Raw genomic sequence first — 26,553 nt, forward strand, 5'->3', positions numbered from 1 at the left:
GAAAATGAAAAATTACACTGTAAGTAAACTTTGTATTTCCATTGGACATTGCTGTACTAGACAAGCAAATTGGGAAACGATGATTGCTCATTCTGCTCTCATCATTGCAGGAACAACCACTCTGAAATTCCTAGGAGGTGGTGGGTCTGTTGTGAGGGGTAACCAGACCTAGCCATGGTGGGCATCACTCTAAACAGCTGTGTTTTTAAGATGGCAAATATATGCCCATGGAGTGACCACTGCATTCTTAAAGGAAATGGCAATGAACGGGGACAACTATAGGCTGAGTGCATCTCCACAAGTCTATAAGTTGTAATTTCCTTTTATTTTGACCTCTGACCCTGGATTTTACTTCTTTACTCTCAGGGTCTGGCATTAGTCCTAACCCCATGTGTCTGGACTTGAGGGAGTGGCCATTTTGAGAAATAGCTCTTCTGTTCTGCAGTTAACACCAAACTGAGTGGAAGGCTGTTTGAGCATGGGTGAGCAGGTTCAGGGATAAGAGGTCCTTCTGTCAACTCACGGCTGGACTACCAGCAATAGGGTCCCCCCTCCTGGCTGGCCTTGCAGGTTGGTTAGTGGCATCTCAACCACTCTGCCTTTGGATGAGAGATTTATACTCCCCTATTTAGACCCTTGACCAAAATAAAGCAACCTGTGAACTTTATTTTAGAGACCCCACCCCTCCCGCCACTTGGGTCAAGGGGGATCTGGAGGATACCAGTAGAGCAAGGAGCACCTAGAGCCAAAGTATGCTCTGCTGACTGGCTGTGCTTGCTGAATATGAGTGCTGAATCCTGGCTGTGCCAGTAGGGATTTTAACCAGAAGAGGAATCAAAGCCGTAGGGACAAGGGTGCACATATTGGATGGAGACATTAGAAATCACTTTGAAAAATACTGTACTGCATGCTGCCACTAGCTTTCTCCTCTTTCTCTTTCTTTCTTTCTTTCTTTCTTTCTTTCTTTCTTTCTTTCTTTCTTTCATCTATCTATCTATCTATCTATCTATCTATCTATCTATCTAAGCAGGAACCTGCCAATGTATCTCTGCAGTCTATCAGAGCCCTGATTTATACCTCAGAAGTTTTGCATGGCTGTCACCTCATTAAGGTATTTATGTCCTGGTAGAGCCTGAACTTGAATCTACCTTGAACGTGTAATTGTGTGTTGCTAATGTAATGGCTGGAGTTGCCCATGCAAAGAGCAACATGAGAAAGGTCATGGGGGAGGAATGCAAGGTCACAGAGCCACCTGAAGCGTGCCAAGCGTTGATTTGCTCATTTCCTCCAATCCCAGGGAGAAGTCTCATGACAGCAGGTAGGGCTTGCAGAGGGGAATGACTGCAGCATGGGCTTGTACAGATGGGAACGGAGAGGAGTTGATTGTGGTTTCCAAATGGCTAAAAGCTTCACTGACAATCTGAGAACACACACAGCCATACCCTGAACCCAGATGCCCGTAAATATGGATGAATCAATGGGAGAGGTGGCTTGTTGTTTCCCCAGTGTTAGCAAATCTGTCTGCAAAACAGTATAGCAAGACCTTTTCCTTTTTAGAAATAAATTTTTAAAAATCCAGGCTTTCTCTCTTACATTTGTTCTTCTTTCCAGTTAGGTCCCTTCAGTTATGTGGCATAAGAGATGTGGTTAGACGGACTGCTGTCATGCTGGATACAGGGAACTGTAAACATGTGCTAAATGTTGCCATGAAGGAGAAAGGAGGGTGCCAGGGCTTCATGGAGAAGGGACATGGCATCCAGACCAGGTGGCACAGGGAAACCTCCCCAGAGGCACAAGGCCTTGTGAATCCTACTTCTTACAATCATATAAGGGACCCTAGAATTCATCTCATCTATTTGCAACAATGAAGAGACTGAGTCCCATAGAAGTGAAGTAAAAGCCCAAGTTTACGTAGCTGGTAAATGAAAGACCAGCTGGACTCAGGCCTCTTTAGTTCAGTCTATCATTCTCTCCCACTAAAGCTAGTAATCTCTTTTCATAATGTTGGGTGTTGAATGAATTGAACTTTAAGATATATATAAAGAGTTGACGGGGACCAAAATGTGGCTGTTACTGATCATATAACTGATACTGGAGAATATGGCTATGGTCTAGTGAAGGCTGAGTCCCAAGATAAGCCATACCTGCTGGCCCTGTCTCAGTGGTGCTGGAGCCAAGAGAACTCTTGTTCCTGTGGACAGCTCACTTCAAAGAGAAAGAGGAAAGGAAAGGGCTGGTCTACCTTCTCCAGCCTTGTCTTCCTCAAGCAAGCAAGTAAGGCCACAGAGAGAGGGAGGAGGGGTGAGGCCAGGGGTGCTCTTAATGAGCTCCCTTCACAAGGAGGAAACACAGGAGAAGGGAGCACATCTCCAAACTCACCTTCCATATTCATTCATTTGTCCATCACACATATTTTTGAGCACTCTCTATTTCTCACTGCTAGGTGATGAGGATTCAAAGATACCTTGGTAATACCTTAATAATGAACAGTATTTTACCTGAAGTTTAACATGGGAAGAGAAGGGGTTATTAAACATGAATTCTAAGTGACACAGTTGCTTAGGTCACAAAGTGCCTTTTTCTGTCCTTTGAGTCGGGAAGAAAATCCATGTGGCATCACGTGCTATAGTAATGCTCTCACCTTGGCTTTGTATAATCCACATCACCATGAGGTGGTGAAGAGGAACTGAGTTCTGCCTTTCTGTGGAGAGAATGGGACAGTTGTTTTCCTCTTTCCTGTGGCTGCCAGCTTGTCCTGCCACGCAGCCATACCCTGTGTCCCTCCCTTCCCCCATCTGACTCTCCTAACAGCATCTCTTCTCCTTCTCCTCCTCCTTCCCCAATAAAGATGCACTATCAGCCTTTGACTCAACTGTTTTCCAAAATTTCAATGACTAGTCTTCTCAGACGTTTGACTGATGCCACAGACTCCTCAGTTTGGAAGGGTCTTAGTATAACTGGGCATTGACCTTAGTGTGAGTGAGTTTTCGATTGTCTTACTTTTGTTTCCCCCCAAAAGAAACCCTGAGACAAGTTTGGGGGGCATTTCAGGAAGGGCCAATGGGGGGGGTGAGGAAATGATAGAAGAAAGAGAAGAAAGCCAGTCAAAGGTGGATTAATTAGGAAGTTACTGCTGTGGGCATTTGGGGCTCTATTCCTCAACTGAGAGAGACTGTGTACAACGTGCCTCAGAGCCGTCCCTCAAGAGTGAGGAAGTGAGGTATCCAGCAAGTCCCATCTCTCACTAGACAACAGTTGCTCCTGAGGCACCAACTCCCTGGAACTTCTCTTTTCCCCAGAACAGACTAGAGGGTGGGAAATGCTCTAAAGCAGAGAGTGCAGAAAGCCACCTACTTGATGAAATTATGTTCATTGACTCCTAGGGCAAGCTGAGGGTGTGGGCAGGGCACATGATCACCTTGGTCATGTCTCTGCTAGTCTCTTAAGTCACTCTTTGTAAAAAATATTTCTGTACTTATTATACTTTTCAATTTTAATTTAATTTGGGCCCCAAATCCCCACAGCAGTAAATTTCTCACTAACCCATGCTTGACTAGCTTTGTTCCCTTTCCTCTATCACTTCATTACCCTCTTTCTGGCCCTTCCTGAACTGTCCCCCACACTTGTCTCAGGATTTTCTTTTGGGGGAACCAAAAGTAAGACAATAGAATACCTTTCTTACTTAGTACTGTATACCTAGTGTCTAGCTCAGTGCCTGAAACCTAGGAGATTTTCAATAATTATTTGTTAGTGGAATGCCTGGCTGACTAAATGATTCAGTGCTCCTGCATCACCTTTCTATTTTGAGGGAATGTCTGGGACTGACTCTGGGACTTTAGTTACTGGGAGGAGAGAGGATAAAAGGAAGATTGGAAACTATTTCCAATTCTGCATTGTTCTTGGACCAAGAACCCCTATAGGAACAGGGTATGGCAATCATTCAAAGGATATCCCCTCCCCTTTTCCAGAACTTAACTCTGTCTGGACACTCTAAGATCCTTTCAATATCTCATTCATTTGATAAATATCAGGCACCCACTATGGGCATTGCAGTATGTTCAGAGCTATAAGAAATAGAAGAAAGGGTGCTTGGGTGGCTCAACTGGTTAAGCATCTGACCCTTGATCTCAGTTCAGGTCCTGATCTCAGGGTAGTGAATTCGAGCTCTGCCTTGGGCCCTGAGCTGGGCATGAAGCTTACTTAAAAAAAAAAAAAAGCTACAAGGTGAAAGTTTTGTCCTCACAGAGCTTACAGTTGAATTGGGGGGTAATAAAATAACTGATGTGAATTACAAAACAGCTTATAATCAAGTGATGGATTGAATACCTCAGACTAAGTGCTTGTAGCATTCAGAATCTCCAGGCAGATTCAGTACAGTAGAGGGGAATGGAAGAAGCTGTGGGCTTTTGGTGAAGAGACCTGGGCTCAAGACCTTTCTTGGTCACTGAGATTCTCAAGAGCACAGACTAGAATTGATTAAGTTTGAGAGAAGAGCTAGTTACAGTACTTAGAGCCCATAGAGGCCACCTCATTCTCAGCCCCAAGGCTCAGCGGTATGAATTACCTTAATGGTGCTGATGCCCTCTGGTTTCTGGTTGGGTTTGACCAGTGGAGAACCCCATCAGAGGAGAGTGGGGCTGGGATATTGGCATTCCATGCCCTCCTCACTGTGGTCACCTCAGGCTAGCTACTGACTCCACCCAACTCTCCTTCTGAGATCCATTTACCCAACCCTCACTCATCAGTTTCATTTTTTACTAGCTCTAGATTCCCATATTGTGCTTTAATGTTCCCTGTGTCTTTCCCACAGCTTTGTAAATTAGTCCTTTGATAAATAAGTCCTTTTGACATCATCCAGTATCAGTAGATGATGACCATCTGTTTCCTGTTGGTACCTGACCATTACAGAATAACTCAGGTCCTGCCTGTAAGACACTCATAGTCTACCAGGAGAGATAGTTCTAGACAAAACCACTCTTAATCTCTTAATCAGAGGCAGGCTGAAGGGAACATGTTGGTGGACAGAGGAAGGTGTGATGGTTGAAATTACAGGAGCTATAGGGCCTTTAAAATTACATATATTTATATAATTACATAATATAACTATATATATTATATAATTATATATTATGTATATTATATAATATATTTTATTTTTAAAATATAGTTTATTGCCAAATTGGCTAACATACAGTATGCACATTGCTTTTGGTTTTGGGGGTAGACTCCTGTGGTTCATTGCTTATATACAACACCGGGTGCTCATTCCAATGAGAAAGAACGAAATCATGCCACTTGTAGAGGGCCTTTTTAAATATACTTTGGGATGTAGAGGTGATAAGAGCCCTTAGAGAAGAGGTTCCTTCCTATAATTACACTATTTTAACTGTGGCAGTGTGATTTACTGACAGAGCAATTGGAGTTTTGTTGTTAATGCAATGGAGTTGGCATTTCCCTTACTCCACTAAGGCTTCTGTTCCGTCCCCCAAAAGATTCTGCAGGAAGCAGAGGTTCCCAGCACCCCCAGAAGACAGTGACTCTCCTGGCTTTTGTTTTGCCAAAGTCTGTGCTCTAGGGGATTGTGCTGAGCTGCAAGAGAAGAGAAGGAGAAGGCAAGTGCTTGACATCCAAGAGGTTCAAGATGTTGAGGCTGCTATAGGAGGAGGATTTTAGAATATTCCCTAAGACTTGGAGGGAATAAAAAGTTTTCAAATTCATAGGGTAGTAGGCACCAGTGACTGGCCCCTAAAGACACTGCAAGGAGATGACAGGGTCTCAGGAGAAAGTGATTCTTTGGGTGCCCCAGGAAGGCTGGACATGGCACCCTGTATACTCAGCTTTGACTGTGGATCCAGGACAGAGGAAGAAGAGATGCTTACTCTTGTGGGATTTCATGGGCTTGGACAATACCATATTACTATTGATGGACCATGGACCCAAAAGCCATTCCTGAATGGTACATACTATGCCAGGTCCCAGCCTACTTTGCCAGCCCTGAGTGAGAAAAGTGTACTCCAACTGTGACTAAAGTTAAACCCAATAGAATGGGAGCTCAGAAAAGATTAAATTCTATTTCAGAAGAGAAAAAATAATGTGATGTTTATTATGTTAAATGTGATAGAACAAAATTTATATCTGCTACATGTGGGGACCTTGTCTAGGACAGCTAAGAATCTAGTGAAGAACCTATCTGTCCACTGATTTATTACCACCCCAGTGGTGGGACCAATTGGTTTTGAGGAAATGATTGTTTCTCTATTGGAAAACTGGTGGGCAGAGATGAGTGTGAACTCTCAGAAGTCACAGATGATTTGGGGAACACCATGGGCCTGTGATGAAATTGAATTCGAAAGAGTACTATAGAATGCTTTAAACTTCTGTGTTGATACAGGTGGCCTATACAATATTTGGAAGGGAGAAGACACACATGTAGCTTTGTTAGATTACACTGACAATATTAATTTCTTTGAAATCCCCAAGAGAATACAATAACATTTTAGACTCACAGAAAGAGAAATTTAAGGCCCTATCTCTGATTTTATTTTTTTAAACAAACAAAATTTAACCCTTTTCCAGGATAGAATGACATCATAGACTCATATCACCAAAGTCCCAGGTAAGAGAACTCTCTTTCCTGAGGGTCATGGTCAGTGGAGAGCAGACACTCTTGCATGTTTTTAGCATCAGTCTTTCCAGTGGGGGTGCATGGTATGTACCTGGCATGTGTGAAAGTTTTCAACATCATGTATCATTAGGGGATTACAAATTAAAACAATAATTAGATCTCACTGTATACCTATTAGAATGGCTAACCTCAAAACACTGACAAAAGCAAATGCTGACAAGGATATGGAACAGCAGGAACACTCATTCATCGCTGATGGGAATGCAAAATGGCACAGTCACTTAGAAGACAGTCTGGCAGTTTCTTACATGGCTAAACTTAGTCTTGCCATATGATCCAGCAATTATGCTCCGAGGCATTTACTCAAACAAATTGAAATCTTATGTCCACATGTCCTGCATATGAATGTTTGCAGAAGCTTTACTTATAATTACCCCAAACTGGAAGCAAGCAAGATGTCCTCCAAAAGGTGAATGGAAACAAATTGTGGTACAGCCATATGATGAAATGTTATTTGGTGATAAAAATAAATGAGCTATCAAGCCACAGAAAAATATGGAGGAAACTTTAATGCATATCACTGAGTGAAAGAAGCTAGTCTGAAAAGGCTACAAACTGTATGACTCCAACATATGACATTCTGGAAAAGTCACCGTATTCTGTGGAAGTCCCAGCTACTTGGAGATGTCTATGATGGTCTTCTTACCAACAGTGCCAGCTAATGTCCTAGTTGACAGCATCAACTACTATGATACTTTGTATGAATACACAAACCTTCAGATAATTCTAGCTCTTCTGGTCTTCCAGCTGACGACCCAGATATCATGAGCAAAGGCAAACCATCTCCACTGTGCTCCGCTTGAATTCTTGACTCAGAGTTCATTAGGATAATACTTACTTTGTACCTCTAAATGGAGGGATTATTTGCAATAAATAACTGGCTCATATATCTTAATAACAGTAGACAGCTGGCTCACATATCCTATTTTCTGGCTACCATTTCATTGGTGGACAATTCTTACACGGTAACTGTCAAGGAAGACTCAGAGACAAAAACAGAAAAGAGGTTTACTTGTAAAGAAGTGAAAGATAGTCAGAAGCACTGGCTCTCCAACTTACAAAAAACAAATGAACTTAATTCCTGTCTTAGTTTTCTATGGCTGCTGTAACAAATTATCAAAAACTCAGTGACTTAAAACAGCATCAATTTGTTATCTTGAGTTCTGAAGGTCTAAAGTCTGAAATAGGCCTCGCTAAAACCAGGGTATCAGGAAAGCTGCAGTCCTTCTGGAGGCTCTAGGGGAGATTCTGTTTTCCTATTTTTTTCTAGCTTCTCAAGGCTGCCCATATTTCTTGGCTGCTGGTCTCATTCTTCCATCTTCAAATCCAGCAACATCATACCCAGTCTTTCCCACGCTGCCTTTCCTCTGGTTCTCCTTCCTTTGCCTCTCTTTCGCTTATAAAGGACTCTTGTGATTATGTTGGGCACCCACCCATGAAATTCAGGATAATCTTCCCATCTCAAGGTCAGCTGTTTAGTAATCTTAATTCCATCTTCAATCTTAATTCTATTTTGCTATATTACTTTACATGTTAACAGGTTCTGGAGTTTAGGACATTACAGACATCTTTGGGGGCCATTATTCTGCCTACCAAAGTTCTAAAATAGCTTTATTATCAGTTATGGGATACAAATTTTGGTAGGTACTTCCATTCCCTAAACTAATTGGGAGTATGTTGGAGCATACTTTTGTATCTCTCTGCAAACTTTGTACTAATAGATTCTCAGTAAATGTTTATTGACTGCATCCTCAAAAAAAAGTGCAAGTAGAGAAAGTAAGTGTATTCACATACCAATACATTGTTCTATGGAGAAAAAATAATAAAGATGATCAAGGAGCAATCTGAAACCCAGCTGGGATGAATTGACTTGCTCTTGTTCTGGTTTATCTCAATGAACTCTTAGCATGACCTTATGAAGTAGGTGGGATGGATCTGTTATCCATATTTTACAGATGGGAAAGAAAATCTCAGGGAGGGTGAATGACCTCTTCAAAGTCACCCCATGCGTCACTATAGAGTCAGCCTTCAGATTTGTCTCATGTTTACAAATCCAGTGCTTTTCTCTCATCCACTCCAACACCCCAGCATCCCCTTAGCTTCTCCCTGAGAGGGTGAATTTCCTGCTTGTGTCAAAATCTTATGTTTGCTTCTGTCTTCTCCTTTTCTTTCTTTCCTGGCCTGGGTGATTTCTGTTTTCCCTAGTCTGTCCTATGATTTCATTTGCAATATGTTCTTCATATGAAGCTTGATGTTTTGGGACATTCTCAGAGACCAGCGAAGGAATGCCAGCAAGAGCTTTTTATCTTTGTGTCCTCTACTGCATGCAGATGTGCTAAATTCCATGATTTTGTACCAGCACATTCAGACTAGCCATATCTGATGAAGCCTGAACTCAGTCTTGAGCCATATCAAACTTCCAAGTGTCTTTTAGGGTTGTCAGGGGCAGAGTGAATCAATCAAAGTTACTAATAGCTTCCTCAGCTGAAAATTTACAAACTTAACCACTCAACTAGCTATTTAAAAATATTTATGGCCATATTTGGATAAATTAAATGGAATTGTTTAAGATTTATCAGTAGTAGAGATGAGATTAGAATGCAGTCTACTTCCTCAGCTGTACTCATTACCATTATCAACCTGTTAGCAGAGAACATCATGGCAAGATGGCATGGGCAGGCTATGAGGGATGCTTGTCTTCATCGATCCATATATGCCATGTTCTGGGCATTTTCAGGTTCAGTGGTTTGTTGACTGGGAGACATCAGGGAATAGAGGGAAGCGAGGGAGACCTGGGAGTGAGATTCGGGTTTGAATCCCAGTGCTCGCTTTGCCAGCACATATACTAAAGGGTTTGAACCCCAGCTCTAGAAGTTAAATGAAGCTCTGTGCAAATAAATAATTTTGAACCTTGCCATCTTCTTTGTATAATGAGAATGATACTGTCTTTCTAAGACTTGTAAAGATAAATATTATGGTTCATATGAAAACATATAACCAAGTATGTAATCCACAGCAATTGCTCAGTAAATACCCACTTCTATTCTTCTTCCTGTCTGCAGTGCATTTAGCCACTTCTTGGTGGTATCCCTGAAGAAGACACCAAGGGTATGTAAGGCATACCTAGTAACTAAAATTATAGTCTTGGTTCTGCTGTTGTCCTGGATAAGATGCAGCCTAATTCTGTAAGATGCTTTTTTACATCCATATAACTGTGGATACTCAAGCCTACCCATCATAACTTCATGAGGCTTGGTGAATGTACTAAGCTTCTAGGACTGAAAAATCTATATAACAGTAGATCTATAAATTTGTAGAAAAACAGATTTCAAGTATGTAGAACAGTGAGAAAAAAGGAGCTCAGCCTCTAATATTACTGTATAACTGAGTAGAAAATAAGCAACCAGAGTGACTTGCCAACAATTGAAAATTATAAATATTTCAGTATGAAATGGATATAGAATTGATCAGAAAGTATTTTATTACTAGCTCCAGGGATTGAAATTTTTTTTATCAACATAGTTACTATTGTTAATTGACATGTATTGAACAACAGCTATGCTCTAGGCAAGCAATAAATAAGAGTATTTAAAAGCAGTTCCTCCCCAATGTCTACAATTAAAGGAGATAAAAAAGGCAAGCATGAATAAAATGGGTAAGGTACTAAGGGGAGAAGGGAGAAGGAAAGACTCATCATGAACCCCTTGAGCACAAAAGATGCCATGGGGCTCCAAGTCTGAGAAGAGTTGAGTAACTGGTCCAAAAGAAAGCAGCAAAAATGACAAAATGAACTCTGAAGGATGGTTAAATACTTTGGGTTGATTCCTATGTGAAATCAGGTTTCTGAGGCTCCAACTGTCCATTGCACATGCATCCATCCAACCTGCTCTCAGTTATTTGTTCCTCTTCCCCTCCTACTCTTTATGGTCTATTTCTAGTTTTTTTCATACTGTGAGTCCTCTGAGGACAAGAATCATACCTTATTTGTCTTTGTCAGTCTACTGGTGTTTGTACAGAGCAAAAAAGAACTACCCACTGCATGTTTATGGGAGTTTTGAGTGACTGGGAGGCAGGGTGGATGTGGAGTGAGCACATCACAGCTGGCTCAGAGGAATGAGAAAGTGGAGGCTACTTGTCACAACTCAAGAAAGCATCTTGACACATTAGTTGGGAAGACAGCTATATGCATGTTGTGGTGGACATCTGTTGGTTGTTCACCTAACATCCACTGTTGCCTTTCTCTCTTTCTAATAGCATACAGTTTCCTTCCCATGGCTGATGTGGGCATTACCTCAACCTCAGCCAATCAATGTAATCTCATCTTCCTTGCCTGCATGTTGGTGTAGGACCAGATGATAACCCAGGGCTAAGCTAATCAGTGCATGTATATACCTTGTTACTCTGGTTCATTCAGATTGATTTAAATTAGAGTGAAGTTTATTGGTCTGCTCCTAGTTTTGGAGAAGGTTTGTATCTCTTTCTTTCCTCTGGATGATTTAGAGCATAAATATTGTGTTGGAATCACCGTAACTACTTTGCTCTAGCCAGAGATGAAGCAAGCATGTGGATAAAGACAGAGCCAGAGAAATGGAACACAAGCCTGACTCAAACTGCACAGAAGACAGTTCTACATTGTGCATTTCTGTGTGAACCGGTACAGTCTCTCCATGTTTAGGCCAACCTGATTTAGATTTTATTAATATTCACAGCACAATGCATGTTAGGTGAGGTAGCTGTAATTGTGCTGGTAAATTGGAAACTGAGAGTCAGTGGCATAGTGTCTGACTCCACTGCTCCCTCCCCAGGTCTAACACTGGGTGAGGTGTTTTGCATTTTCTGAGAGTCAGTGTTTCTCATATGGAGAGTAGAGTAAGGATAATAGGCTTTTGAGGATTAAATGAGATAATGCATGTACACTGCTAAGCACACAATGGGAGCTCAAAAGAGGGTAGCACAATAGTGCTGACATAAACAACCTTGAAGGGTCCTGCCTGGGATTTCAAGTATAAAATGACATGTTCTGGTCATAATTGAGCTTTCTTGTCACAATTCTCTTTCTTAGGTTTGCTCAGTTGCTCACTTAAGTTCTCTGTGTGTATTTCTTAGAGGGTCAAGTCAACTTAAATGGCTGGTTAACACAGTCTGTTGTATTTGTGTTTTCGTCTTCATATTTTAGTCAGAGTTCTCTCGAGAAACAGAACCAATAGAATATATATATATATATATATATATATATATATATATATATATATAAAGATTTTTATATAAGGAATTGTTTTTTTGTGAAAATTTCTTCATAATCTAGCAAGTTGTTGCTCTCTGTGGTCTTACTTAAAAAAATTTTTTTAATGTTTATTTATTTTTAAGACAGAGAGAGACAGAGTGCGAACAAGGGAGGAACACAGAGAGAGGGAGACACAGAATTTGAAACAGGCTCCAGGCTCTGAGCTGTCAGCACAGAACTGACGCGGGGCTTGAACCCACAAACTGCGAAATCATGACCTGAGCAGGTGGGACACTTAACCAACTGAGCCACCCAGGTGCCCCTATCTTACTTAATTCTCATAATAATCCTGTAAGGTTTCGACATATTTTTACCATACAAAATAGGAGTTAGAGACACAGATTAATTTGTTGACTTGACCAAGGTCACAGAGCTCCTAAGCAGTAGAAACAAGATGAGAATTGAAATTCTCTGAATGTAATGTAATGTTATTTTCACTCTACTGGATTTTTATATACCTATTTGCCTGCAGAGAGCTGCAAAGTTGAGAAGAGCCCATTTACAGAATCACCCATCTCTATTCTGCAGTGTGCTTATGGACAGACAGTGCAATACGAATTGTCAAATCATGTGTAATTACTATTATTACTCATTCACCAAAAAGTCTAACAACCTTGGATGCCTTTGTCCAATGAGAAGCTGCAGTTGAGAAACATACTTGGATTGGCATCAGTTGACCACTTAATTCTCCACCTAAGATGAGCTCTTGTTTCATTTAATGGCTTTCAAAATGTTGACATGCATGGGAACACAGAACAGCACTCTTTCTTGTTTTTCCCTCCTTCTAAAACCACAAGAAATTATTTAAGGAAGTTTTAATGAAATGCATCTGTCAGTTATTAAGATGGATGGCTGGAGTGCAGCTTTCCATTACTGGAAATGGCAGAATCAAATTAGGAAATAACAGTCCTCAGCATCTTCTCCAACTGGCTTTTGCATAATGTGTTGGGAAAAATGCCACCTTGGCAGAAAACCACTATTGTGAGGGCCAAGGTTCCTTCCCCAAGGGGGCTGTGTTTACCAGGGAGATTCCCCTTCTTTGGTCAGTGAAATGGCTGGGCTGAGAGTAAAACCACCTTGCTTATGACCCTTTTTGGTGTTTGGAGGTTCAAGGCTCTGTCTCACAGCCCAGGAAGCTCAGAGAAACTCTTAGGCTGTATGCTCCTCTCAGTCAGAAGCCCTGACTTTTGATTCAGCTTTTAAGCATTGCATTTATCTTATCTTATCTTAGTGGGCCCAACAGCATCCATTCAACAAATGCTGGATGTCTACTCTGTGGCCAGAACTCTTTTGACACTGGGGTTACCAGTACGAGCAAAGCAATGTGCCTGCCTCATGTTGCTACCACAGTGGACAGGGACACAACAAATAAAGTTCAGAAAGTGTTTCATACCGTGAATGTAATAAAGCCAAGCTGCAAAGTAAAGAGGAGATGGAGAAGGGGTTTATTAGAGAGAATAAAATCTGTCACAAGTCATGAAACCCAGCCTCTTATTTCAGGATAACCATTGTATTTTTGGGTCTCCGGGGGGAAATTGTTCAGCTGTTTTTTTTTTTCCTTTCTGTTTTTGTTAAAAAGGATTTTTTGAGATCATTTAATTCATCTTCCATCCAAACACAGGATTATTTTCATACAACCCAATAAATGATAGTGAACTGGTTACCTTTTCCTGAGTACATCTAGACTTAACTTTGGAAGTCAAATAGACTCAAAATGTTTGTTAATCCGTATAGTTTTTCTTAGTAAACATTTATGGAGCCTCTACTATGTGCCAGGAATGCACAAGGCCCTGGGGAGAGAGGAGTGAAGAAGCTGCAGAATATCAACAACACTGTTCATTTCCACAGTACCTCACTGTTACAAAGAGCTTTCGTGCACATGATTTTATCCTCTCAACCATCCTGCAGGATTGGCAGGACAAGTATAATCAAGACATTGAGATGTATGATTGTCATTAGCACTATTCTCTACATATTTCTGGCTTTCTGCTTTCTGAGCACAGCCCTTTTAAGTAGTTGTGTCATGTGACATCTCTGGCCAGTGGAATAGAAGGATGGATCATGTCACCAATGATTACAGACTCCAAGAGGACCATTCCTTTTCTCACTTTTGTGGTGATGATGGATGCTCACATCCCTGTCACCAGCTCACTGAAGAACCATAGTGAGTAAAGTAAAACCTTTCTGTCACATCATGGGATGTGTGGTATGCATCACATAACCCCAGTGTCATCAGAAATAAAATTTTTGCCATACAAAGCCACTGAATTTTATGGTATTATAACTCCTTCATAAATGGACCCAAGTGAATACAAGGTTTTGTCTGATCACTTTTCCTTACTGGGAGCTTAATATCTTGTGGAGGAACTTTGCATCTCAGAGGGAGTCCACTCCCTTGCTAGCAAGTTCTAATCATTGGGAAGTTCTTCCTTCAAAACAGAAATAAAATCTGCTTTTCCATCACTCTTTCTGACTCTTCCCTCTTCCCTCTGGTATATCAAGGGAGACACTTACATCTCCTTCTACATGGCTGCTCTTCATATAATATGACAGCTCTCACGTCTCCCCTCAGAGTTCTCATCTCCAGGAGGAATGTGACTGATACCCTCAAACTGATTCTTTGATGACATGGTTCCCAGGTGTCTCATTATTCTTGTTTTCGGTCTCTAGATATGCCCTAACCACCAATGTAGCTTTTATATGGGGAAATCATGGTTTCAGATACTTTATTTTTTTTCTTTTTTAAAAATTTCATTTCAGTTTAGTTAACATACAGTGTAGTCTTGGTTTCAGGAGTAGAACACATCTCTTACATATGGTGCCCACTGCTCATCCCAACAAGTGCCTTCCTTAATGCCTATCACCCATTTAACCCATTACCCTACTCCCCTCCCCTCCATCGACCCTCAGTTTGTTCTCTTGTACTTTAATAGTCTCTAATGATTTGCCTCTCTCTCTGTTTTTATCTTGCTTCGCATATTTTATGACCACATCTACTACAATGAAGCCTCTATTTTTATTAATTTTCAGGTATTTAAAACTAAAAAAAAATATAAAGATTTAGTAATCTTTTAAGAAAAATTCAATCTTACTCTTCCTGCTTGAAATTCTTAATGAACTCCACACCGTGTTTAGGATAAAGTGCTTCTAAGACCCTAAGTGATCTGACCATAGCCTTCTTTACCAGTTTTATCTTTCCCAAACATCTCTGTGTTAGTCATTTGTCTGTTTCCTTCTGATCCATTCCTCTGCTCTACATCAAAATGGGACAGAAAGAATGCATTCCAGGGCTCCCACGTTGGCTGGATTTCACTTAGGTTTGACCCACTGAAAGCACTGGTGGGAGATGAAGGGTGGGAGGGTATTTTTTCTTCACTCACCACTTTGCCTCAGATGGAGTCCCAGCAATGGCTGTGCTTTCTCTGTCTCCTATGGCTATAATGTCCTTAATCCTGTTAGGCTACTATGTCCTCTCTAGCCCTGCTCTGGCCTGGAAGCCACTGCCATGCTGTTGCCCTGCCAGATGACTCCAGCTTTGGGCTCTGTTAACCCCGGTCCTCCCCTGGCTTCCTGGCGTCACTCATGGCTGAGGACCATCGGTTTATCTTCTCAACTATTCTATAACACTTGTAAAAGACTCCTTCTATTAAATTTTCTCAACTTGAAATTCCTTGAAAAGTTTCTGTTTTCCTGACTTACATCCATCTAGCATTCTACTCTCAACCAAAGTGAACATCTTTCACTTTTTGGAATAAGCCGTGTTCTCTCTTGTAGGTCTGAAACAATTTTCTCTCTTCCCTCCTAGATGCGACTAACTTCTATTCATTCTTTAGTTCTCAGTGTAGGTATCTCTCTTCTGAGCTCCCTTAGCACTCCATGCTCATTTTTATCAGTATCTTGTTTACTGTGGACTTGATCACTTCCCTTTGGAATTAGGAGCTTATGGCAGACAAAGATTATGTCTGCATTATTTGTTGTATTTCCAGAACCTACCTAGTATCTGGCTCATAGAAGGTGCTTAGTGAATAACTGAAGAATTAATGAATTAGCAGTATATAGAACATGATTATGAACCCAGCATTTTGTATTTTTAAGAGTGAAATGAGTGGCTTGGTAGTCATCTGTAATGTCTGGAACTTTGAAGATGATGAGAAGTGTTTTGCTGGGGACTTGTATTATATTTCTGCTATGTACAGGGACACTTGTGATCTTGATTTATATTTTGGATGTCTGTAAAGAAAGAAATCCCCCCCCTTTTTTTTAATCACAGAAAGGATAACTTGGGTAAAGAACTGTTGCTGTTCATTGAACCAGATGACCATACCATTGGCAGTGGTCAAAGATTCTGTAAAAAAGTATGGATGATACTGACTGTTAGCCAGCGCATCATTTGTTGCTGAGAAGATTACTGCACATTTGGCCATTTCTGCTGACCTTGGGTCCCTTCTTTGATCTGGAATGTCCTTGTGAGGGAATAGAAAACATCAGCTCTCCAGTAGGCTCTATCTATGTGTGATGGTGTCACTACCATCCATATTATATACAAACTCCCTTTTCTGGTCAACTCAGTTGATTCTAAGGGGCTCTCAGGTGGCCTATGGGTCTGGGAGAGGGGTAACCACCTCTGGCACCATTGATTCTAGCAAGAGATTGAGGACAGGGGAAGCCATCTCCTCCTATAGGCAGGATATGCCAGAGGGCTGAAGTTTGGCTGTAATGATTCCATTTTAATAAGGAAGATTCTGGGCCATCTGAGCCTACGGGTTGCTGCCTCCATGGCTGAAGGCATAATGGGCAGCTGGGTAAAGACTGGACTGGAAAGTTGGACAAGGGCTGCGCTCAGGAACTGTGAAAGCTTCCATCCATCTCCAGAGGAACTCAATATGTGGTCAGAAGTTGCTGCTTTCGTGGTATATACTATATACATTGGAAGCCCATGAACAATTTATGTCTGTCATAGGTGGTCCAGAGACTCCAAGAGGCATGAGAGGAGGCTGCTAATGCTCTACAGTGAAAATGTCTTTAGAGAACACTAATGGGATTGTCTGTTGTACTGCAATTTGAATAGATTTTAGAGACTTTTATTGAGGGGGCATTTTAAAGTGGACTGATTGACAAGTAAGTACAAAAATAAATTTCTAAGTACTACAGGAATACATTGCCTCCAAATATAAACAGATCCAGTAAGTTGTTGCGCTTTCCTTAAAGCAGTGGTACCAGTAAGGTGAGGAGTTGGTTCCTTGATCAAACAGTGCCCAGAAATGTCATCAAAGTGGTAGATCCTTGAATCTTTTGGGGGAACAGTGGCTCAGCCTTAACTGGAAAAGTGCTATGACAAATGTTTATATATCCTGTGTGACTGTTTCCTTTGAATCTCCTCAGAGGAGGGTATAATCAGTGTGATGTCATACTTATCATACTTGTGTTCCTGAAGAAAATTGAATCTTGCCTGCAAAGACTGAGTGTGATGGCAGGGCTGTTGAAATACCCCATGGGAAGGCAATTATTGAATTCATTCAAAGATGAAGGTTGATTTCAACTGAGATCCTGTCAAAATAGGTACAGAAGAGAACATACTAGCCATATTTATAATAGAAAAATACTTTTCAGTTGCGGACTGGATGAAGTCAGTAAGGTCAGTACTTGGCATGGGACTTTAACTGAGGGTATCATGGCATTAAGGATATTGGTAAACCACCGTAAGGTACCATTTATTTTCATCAGATTTGATTGAGCACTGGCCAAATTGAGTTTTTAAAAAGAGAGACTGTAGGAACAACAAACCCTTCTTTCAGTAAGTCTTGTGTAATGGCTCTTATTCGTGTAGACCTTGTTTCAAAATATATTGGGCTAGCTGAAGTATTTTAACCAGTTTGAAGGGAGGTGTGGAGAAGATCTATGGGATCCCATATTATGAAACCAACTGTAAGTGCCAAGTAGTTCATTTCATTCACATTTACTGCTTGTTCAGGGTGTGTATGACCACTATGGGATATTTTAGGGCAATGAGTACTATGACCATAGGGAATTAGGTAAGGTAATAGTGCTTATGGCTAAGGTAAGGCATACTGTTTGCCCTATATTTAGGTCTCATAGCTTTTCTAAGAATATAGGTGTATCTTACCATCTCACGCCTATAAGAATGACTAAAATTAACAATTCAGTAAACAACAGATGTTGGCGGGGATACAGAGAAAGGGGAACACTTTTGCACTGCTGGTGGGAATGCAAACTGGTGCAGCCACTCTGGAAAACAATATGGAAGTTCCTGAAAAAATTAAAAATAGAACTATACCTTGTGACCCAGCAATTGTCCTACTAGTTATTTATCTGAAGGATACAAAAATGCTGGTTCAAAGGGGCACATGCAACCCCATGCTTATTGCAGCACTATCAACTATTGCCAGATTTTGGAAAGACCCCAAATGTCTTTCAACTGATGAATGAATAAAGAAGATGTAATTTATATACATATATATATAATATATAAAAGATGTGATCTTTATATATAAAGGAGATGTGTATAGGTGTGGTATACACACACACACACACACACACACAATGGAATATTACTCAGTGATCAAAAAGAATGAAATCTTGCCATTTGCAACAGTGTGGATAGAACTAGAGTGTATTATGATAAGTGAAATAAGTTAGTTAAAGATAAATATCATATGATTTTACTCATGTGAAAAGAAAAAAAAGAATAGGAGTATCTTGTTTAAATTTTTGTAACTTAGCCCAGTATTAAGGCCATGAAAATTTGCCTATTATGAGGAGACCAATGAGCCACCACACAGGTATAGGGCCAATTGTCCCCAGATATTACCTGTTGCCCCTGGGAGATGCTGTTTCTAACAGTGGCATGAGAGTCACAGAGGTCTGTAAGGCAAGTTGCTACACCTGGTGTGACCTTGTAAGCTTTCCCATAGTCTGCTATAAAAAAATTATAACTCTTCAGGGGTTATGTTCCAAATTAAACAATTTGAGAAACCCCGAGTTTATAGTGTCCAGTATCAGACCTTTTGATGAGATCTTGGTTTGGGAAGGTTGGTTGCCTGGACATCCTTTCTGAGGACCATTGCTTCCTTTATAATTCATATTCCCTCAATTGTTTTCTTGATAGGCAACCATTTATTTTGGTTTCATCTTGTTCTTCAGTAGCAACTAATAACTCTAGGCCCTCTGATGCTTTCTTAATAGTGGCGGTGAGGCTAATAAGGGGGAAATAAGTTAAAGGGAAGTAAGGCTGTTTGATAATTTGGAGGTGCCCTTCTTATGAATAATTGAGTTGTGCCAACATCAAAAGGGTCTGTATGGGACTACTTAGGGCCTCTGGTGCATGGGGATGTTCAATAACAATAAATCCATTGCACCGTGCCAATTTTCCTCAATAGCTGTTATCCTTCCTCCAAGGTTTTCGAACAATGGAAGGCATGAGCATTTTCAGTGATGGCAAGTGGGATGGGCTCTTTTCCATGCCATGAACACCTAGCGGGTGAGAGGAAAGACAGCGAGATGCATTATTATGGGTCTATTTCAGTAGATTAAATGGGTTTCTTAACAAGTTATTAATTTCTGATTCATGAGATATGATAGCCAATTGGCACATCTCAATAAATGTTAAAATTAATTCTGAACTAGTCTTCCAGAGGTGCAAAAGCCAATTGATTCCCCTTTCATCTTCCCATCGAATAAGTTCTTTTAGTAAATTCTGCGTTTCCAATCAGGTCAAATCATGGACCTCTGTTTTAGTTTCTATTTCTTCCTGAAAACAAAATTTTTTTTTGAGAAGTGATGAGGAACACTTCAGGGAAGGTCTTTCCCTGTTTTATATTTAAGCTTCTCCATCCAGGGAATCCTATTCAGTGTCATCAGGGTCAGGAATCCCACCCCCCACCCCATAAACTCACCCCACAATACTATCTTTTGTAGCCCAGTGTGGTTAGAATAGCCACTTAGCATTCTGATAGATGATGGCACCCAGGGTCCTTGGGGATCACTTGTTCAACTTTCCAGTAAAGTGTAGTTTCTTCTGGCCCCTTTGGAGAAACTTGGGTGAAACATTCTGGTCCACATTCATTAGGGTTTTTGCCTTGAGGCATCAGGCATATAATGCTAAGAATCAGGATCTTTGTGTGTGCGTGCACATGCGTGCATGTATGCGTGTGTGTGTGCGTACGTGTGCGTGCGTGTGTGTGTGTAATAGAAAAAAAGTGGAAACAACAGCAGTGGCACTTTCAGTCTCACAGAGTCCTGGTGAACCAGGTGCCCTGTGGAACTTCTACCACAAGTAAAGTTGCTCTTCCTCATTTGAGTGACCATCCAATGGTGCATACATTGCACAGGGAATCAGTGAGTTCCTGAGTGTTCTATAGAACAGGGGTGGTACCCACAAAGGACAGTAACTGGGCAAGAGTTCTTCTCTGAGCCTTGAGTCAGTCAGTCCTGGCTATGGTGAAATCAAGACATGCGATTCAATCTGAGGCAGATAGATGCAGACCATAGCACACTGCCCAGGGTGACTTTAAAGAGGGCACTAGTACTATTTAGGGACTCTTGTTTCTAAATGCCAAATATTGAAGCTTCTTAGATCAGCTAACTGTAGAACTGCCCAGTAGGACTCAGAGCTCAGACTGCAAGCTCACCAGCAGGCCATAGCACAGCTCAAAGAGCACTGGCTGGCAAGCAGCAGTCACAAGTGCACACTCACCAAGAGGCAGCTGAGCTGGTTGGCAAACCAGTATCAAGAGAAAGATTCCCAGGTGGTGGTGGTCATTGCCTAGACCATCCTGCTTAGAGCCTCTATTGTCTTATGGTTGTCCATGAAGGATAAGGTTAATTCTTCACCAAAAATTTGTTTGGGTGTCAAGACTGATAATGCCACACCTGCACTGAGAGAATATGAAAATGACTCATTACTTCTGAATTGAGGCCTTCTGGAGTGAGCAGGGTGTGCACCAAGCTGGTCTGAAGTGGCTTGAGTGAAACAAGAGGATGGTGGTGTTGGTTTTGATTGTGGTTAGCAGCGGGCAGGGGCAGAGTGAGTATTTCTGTGCATCGCAGGGCTTGTGTGCTTTGAACTTCTCTGCTGGCATCCAGGGAGAGAGCACTGGCGTGTTCCTCTCAGCTTGCCCAAATGCGGGGCAAGAGGGAAAGAAAGGGGTGGGGCCTGTCGGATATAAAAAACGGAGTCAATCTTTAATACATTGCTACAAAATGTTTAACAAAATTTTAATTTTGTCTTAAAAGCTCAAATTGTATGATCGGCAGCTGTTTTCCAAGAGGTGACAATTTCATTTTGTTTGCTTTTGACAAAGTCTGAATAACTATAGTTTGTTAGTCATTCTTTCAAGTAAAAATGATGTTCTATGGAGAAAGTAGCTGGTGCAGCTTGCAACTCAGTCGCACACGTTCTTTTCCTTGACATGCCCACACTACTTAGATCTGTGGCACAAATGCTTTATGCCTACTTACTCATGCAGACTATTACAAAGGCATGGACTCACACATCAGGATTTAATAAAGTTAATCCTGTTTATTGCTTCATCAATTTGTAGAGAAACCAGCATTTTCTTTTCCACAAGTGCGTGGTTTTGAACAACACAATGACTACTGGTGCAATTCGGTGACACAGTCTTGATTCACTGTTGCCTTTGCATCATCACTGAAAATATCAACTCAGTGTAAAAAGTTAAGTATTGGTATATCTTAGTAGTATTATAAGCATTATTTTGACCTCACAGCCCCGTTGAAAGTATCTCAGGGACCATACCTTCCAGATATTTGCATCCCACACTTTGAAAACTGCTGTCCAGGGTCAACATCAAGTGGCAAGGAAGCCCTCCTTGAGGCCATACTATAAGGGTGCCACTGCAAGGGGGTGATGAATTAGGACCAGTAATTCAACTACCATGATGGATGTTTTATCATTCTCAGCTTATCTCTCACCAAACTCACTCACTTAATTTACATTATGTTCTATGCTTTGTTTGGGGACACCAGTAATAAATAATAAATACAGTTTGGCACCTGACGTGTTTCCAGATCACTACAGGCTAGACACACTGCAGTAAATGGTCATAAAGCACTTAATCAAAAATAGATCTTTTGGTAGAAGTATATACTACATGCTAAGGGAGTGCAGTAACTAAATCCTTACCTTGGGTTCAGAAAAGGCTTATGTGAGGATATTTAGGCTGAATCTTTGAGAATAGTAGCAGTAGTTCAGGTGGGAAAAGAGAATAGGAGATTTCAGCTAAGGAAATGACAAGCTAATGACATGAAGGCCACAGAGTAAAACCTGCTAACATTTCTTCAAAACCAGCTGCAACTCTGGGCTTCTATGACTGTCTCAGTGACCTTTTCATTCACCCCAGATCACAACGTGAGCCTTATTCTCATCTCTGTCTTATTTTAAGCCATTCTTTCTTTCATTCATTATTTCATTCATCAACTTTGTATCCAGTACCTATTAGACATTTTTGGAGAGTTTCTTCTTACTCATGGGTGGGGCTCAAGAGTCTAACATTGGGAAGGTAGAAAATTATATCGAATCACAGTTACCTCCAAAAATTCCTTAGAGTACACATAACGTACATCATATATGGGAAATTATCTGTTTATGTCTTCTGCTCATTTCTTCCCTGGACTTGTTGTCATTTGGGTGTTGAGTTTGATAAGTTCTTTATAGATTTTGGATACTAACCCTTTATCTGATATGTCATTCACAAATATCTTCTTCCATTCATTCCATCAGTTGCCTTTTAGTTTTGTTGATGGTTTTCTTTGATGTGGAGAAGATTTTATCTTGATGAGGTCACAATAATTTTCTTTTTTATTTCCCTTGTTTTCGGAGGCATGTCTAGTGAGCCGTTGCTGCAGCTGAGGTCAAAGACATTGCTGTTTTCTCCTTTAGAATTTTGATGGTTTCCTGTCTTACATTTAGGTCTTTCATCTATTTTGAGTTTATTTTTGTGTATGGTGTAAGAACGTGGTCCAGTTTCATTCTTCTGCATGTCAGTATCCAGTTTTTTCAGCTCCATTTGATGCAAAAATTGTCTTTTTTCCATTTGATATTCTTTCCTGCGTTGTTGAAGAGTAGTTGGCCAGACATATGTGGGTCAATTTCTGGGTTCTGAATTCTGTTCCACTGCTCTGTGTTTCTGTTTTTGTGGCAGTACCATACTGTCTTGATGATTATAGCTTTGTAATACAGCTGGCATTGTGATGCCTCCTGCTTTGTTGTTGTTGCTGTTCTTTATCTTTTTTTTTAATAAAAAATTTTTAAGTTTATTTATTTATTTTGAGAGAGAGATAGCGTGAATGGGGGAAGGGCAGAGAAAGAGGGAAAGAGGGAGAGAATCCCAAGCAGGCACTGTACTATCAGGACATGGCCTGACACGGGACTCGAACTCAAGAAACTGTGAGATCATGACCTGAGCTTAACTGACTGAGCCATCTAGGTACTCCTTGTTTTCTTTTGTTTTATTTCAACATTACCCTGGCTATTTAAGGTCTTTTCTGGGTCCAATCAAGCTTTAGAATTGTTTCTTCTAGTTATGTGAAGAATTCTGGTGATATTTTGGTGGGGATTGCATTGAATTCATAGATTGCTTTGGGTAGTATCAACATTTTAACAATAGTTGTCATCCAATCCATGAGCATGGGATGTTTTTCCATTTCTTTGTGTGTTCTTCAATTAATTACATAAGCTTTCTATAGGTTTCAGTGTACAGATCTTTTATCACTTTGGTTAGATTTATTTCTGGGTATCTTGTAGCTTTTGATGCAATTGCAAATGGGATTGAGTCCTTGATTTCTCTTTCTGTTGCTTCATTATTGGTATATGGAAATGCCATGATTTTCTGTACACTGATTTTATATTCTGCAAGTTTCCTGAATTAATGCATTAGTTCTTGTAGTTTTTTGGTGGATTCTTCCAGGTTTTCCACATAGAGTATCATGTCATCTGTGAAGAGTGGAAGTTTGACTTTTTCCTTACTAATTTGTATGTCTCTTATTCTTTTTTGTTGTCTTATTCATGCGGTTAGGTCTTCCAGAACTATGTTGAACAACAGTGGTCAGAGTGAACATCCCTGTCCGGTTCTGGACCTTAGGGGGAAAACTCTCAGTTTTTCCCCATTGAGGATTATATTAGCTATGTCGTTTGTATATGGCCTTCATGATATTCAAGCTATCCGTACTTTCTTGAATTTTTTTTTTCTTTATCAAGAAAGAATGCTTTTTCTGGATCTATTGAGAGGATCATGTAGTTCTTATCCTTTCTTTTATTAATGTGGTGTATCATATTGCTTTATTTGTGGATATTGAGCCACCTCTGTAGCCCAGGAATAAATCCCACTTGATTGTGGTGAATAAAATTTTAATGTAATGTTGGATTCAATTTGCTAGTATCTTTTTAAGAGTGTTTGTATCCATGTTCCTCAGGGAAATTGATCTATAATTCTCCTTTTCAGTGGGGTCTTTGTCTGGTGTTGGAATCAAGGTAATGATGGTCTCAGAATGAGTTTGGAAGTTTTCCTTCCATTTCTATTTTTTTTGGAAGAGCTTTAAAAAAAAATAAGTATTTAAATCTTCTTTAAATGTTTGGTAGAATTCCCCTGGAAACCATCTGGCCCTGTTCTCTTGTTTGTTGGGAGATTTTTGATTAATTATTCAATTTATTTGCTGGTTTTGGGTCTGTTCAAATTTTCTGTTTCTTTCTGTTTCAGTTTTGGTAGTTTATATATTTCTAGGAAGTTGTAGATTGCTCCATTTGTTAGCATATAATTGCTCATAATATTCTTTTATTATTGTCGGTATTTCTGCAGTGTTGTTGTGATTGCTTCTCTTTCATTTATGATTTTATTTATTTATTTACATTCTTTCCTTTTTGTTTTTGGTAAGTCTTGCTAGGGATTTATCAATTTTGTTAATTCTTTCAAAGAACTAGCTCGTAGTTTTGTTGATCTGTTCTTTTTTTTTTTAAATCTACATAATTGATTTCTGCTCTAATCTCTTTTTATTTCCCTTCTTCTTTTGGTTTTAGGTTTTATTTGCTGTTCTTTTTCTAGCTCCTTTAGGTGTTAGGTGAGGTTGTGTAGTTTAGATAATATGTCTTTCTTTAGGAAGGCCATGCTCGCTATATACCTCCCTCTTATGACTGCCTTTGATGCATGCCAAAGGTTTTAGACTGTGTGTTTTCATTTTCATTGGTTTTCATGTACTTTTCTATTTCTTCTTTAATTTCTTGGTTTGCCCATACATTCTTTATTGGAATATTCTCTAACTTCCAAGTATTTGTGGTCTTTTAAAATTTTTTTTGTAGTTGATTTCAAGTATCATAGCATTGTGGTCTGGTATTATGCAAGGTATGGTCTTGATCATTTGGTATTTGTTGAGTGCTGATTTGTGAGCCAGTATGTGATCTATTCTAGAGAATGTTCCATGTGTACTTGAGAAGAATGTGTATTCTGCTACCTTGGAATGGAGTGTTCTGAACATATCCGTTAATTCCATCTGGTCCAGTATATCATTCAAAACCATTGTTTCTTTGTTGATTTTCTGCTGGATGATGCGTCCATTGCTGTAAGTGGGGTGTTAATGTTATATTATTAATGAGTTCCTTTATGTTTGTTATTAATTGATTTATATAATTCAATCTCCCAAGGTAGGGCATAAATATTTACATTTTTTAGATCTCCTTAGTGGAAGATGCCTTAATTATGGTATAATGCCCTTCTTCATTTCTTGTTACAATCTTTGTTTTAAAATTTAGCTTATCTGATATAAGTATAGTTACTTTGGCTTTCTTTTGATGTCCATTATTAGCGTGATAGATGGTTCTCCATCCCCTCACTTTCAGTCTGCAAGTGTCTTTAGGTCTAAAATGAGTCTCTTGTAGCAGCATATAAATTGACTTTTTTTCCTTATCCATTCTGATATCCTGTGTCTTTTGGTTAGGGCATTTAGTTCATTTACATTTAGAGTGATTATTGAAAGATAATTTAGTGCCATTGTGTTACCTGTAGAGTGGTGTTTCTGGTCCTTTCTAGTCTTTGTTGCTTTTGATCTTTTTTTCTTTTTTTCCATCCACGAAATTTCTTGTAGGGCTGGGTTAATGGTTATGAACTCCTTTAGTTTTTGTTTCTGGGAAACTATCTCTCTTTCTATTTTGAATGACAGCCTTGCTGTATAGAGTACTCTTGACTGCATGTTTTTCCAATTGAGCACTTTGAATATATCTTGCCATTCCTTTCTGGCCTGCCAAGTTTCTGTGGAGAGATCTGCTGTGAACCTGATCTGTCTTCCCTTGTAGGGTAAAGACATTTTTCCCTTGTGGCTTTCATGATTCTTTCCTTGTCTGTGTATTTTGTGATTTTGATTATGACATGTTTGGCGATGGCTGGATTTTTTAGAATGTAATGGGAGGTCTCTGTACCTATTGATTTTGGTCTGTGTCCTTCCCTAGAATAGGGAAGTTTCCAGCTATTATTTGCTCACATAAACCTTCTGCCCCCTTTTCTCTCTCTTTATCTTCTGGGACTCCTATGATACAAATGTTATTATGTTTTAATAAATT

General features: G+C 40.0%; 1 long non-coding RNA gene across 1 annotated transcript in view; it reads left to right on the plus strand.

Annotated features, from left to right (window-relative positions):
- LOC115289135 overlaps positions 1-26,553 on the plus strand; it is a 140,854-nt gene that overhangs the window by 85,835 nt on the left and 28,466 nt on the right. The window lies entirely within an intron of this gene.

The sequence above is a fragment of the Suricata suricatta genome, chromosome 4 (assembly GCF_006229205.1).
Source record: "Suricata suricatta isolate VVHF042 chromosome 4, meerkat_22Aug2017_6uvM2_HiC, whole genome shotgun sequence".
Lineage (NCBI taxonomy): Eukaryota > Metazoa > Chordata > Mammalia > Carnivora > Herpestidae > Suricata > Suricata suricatta.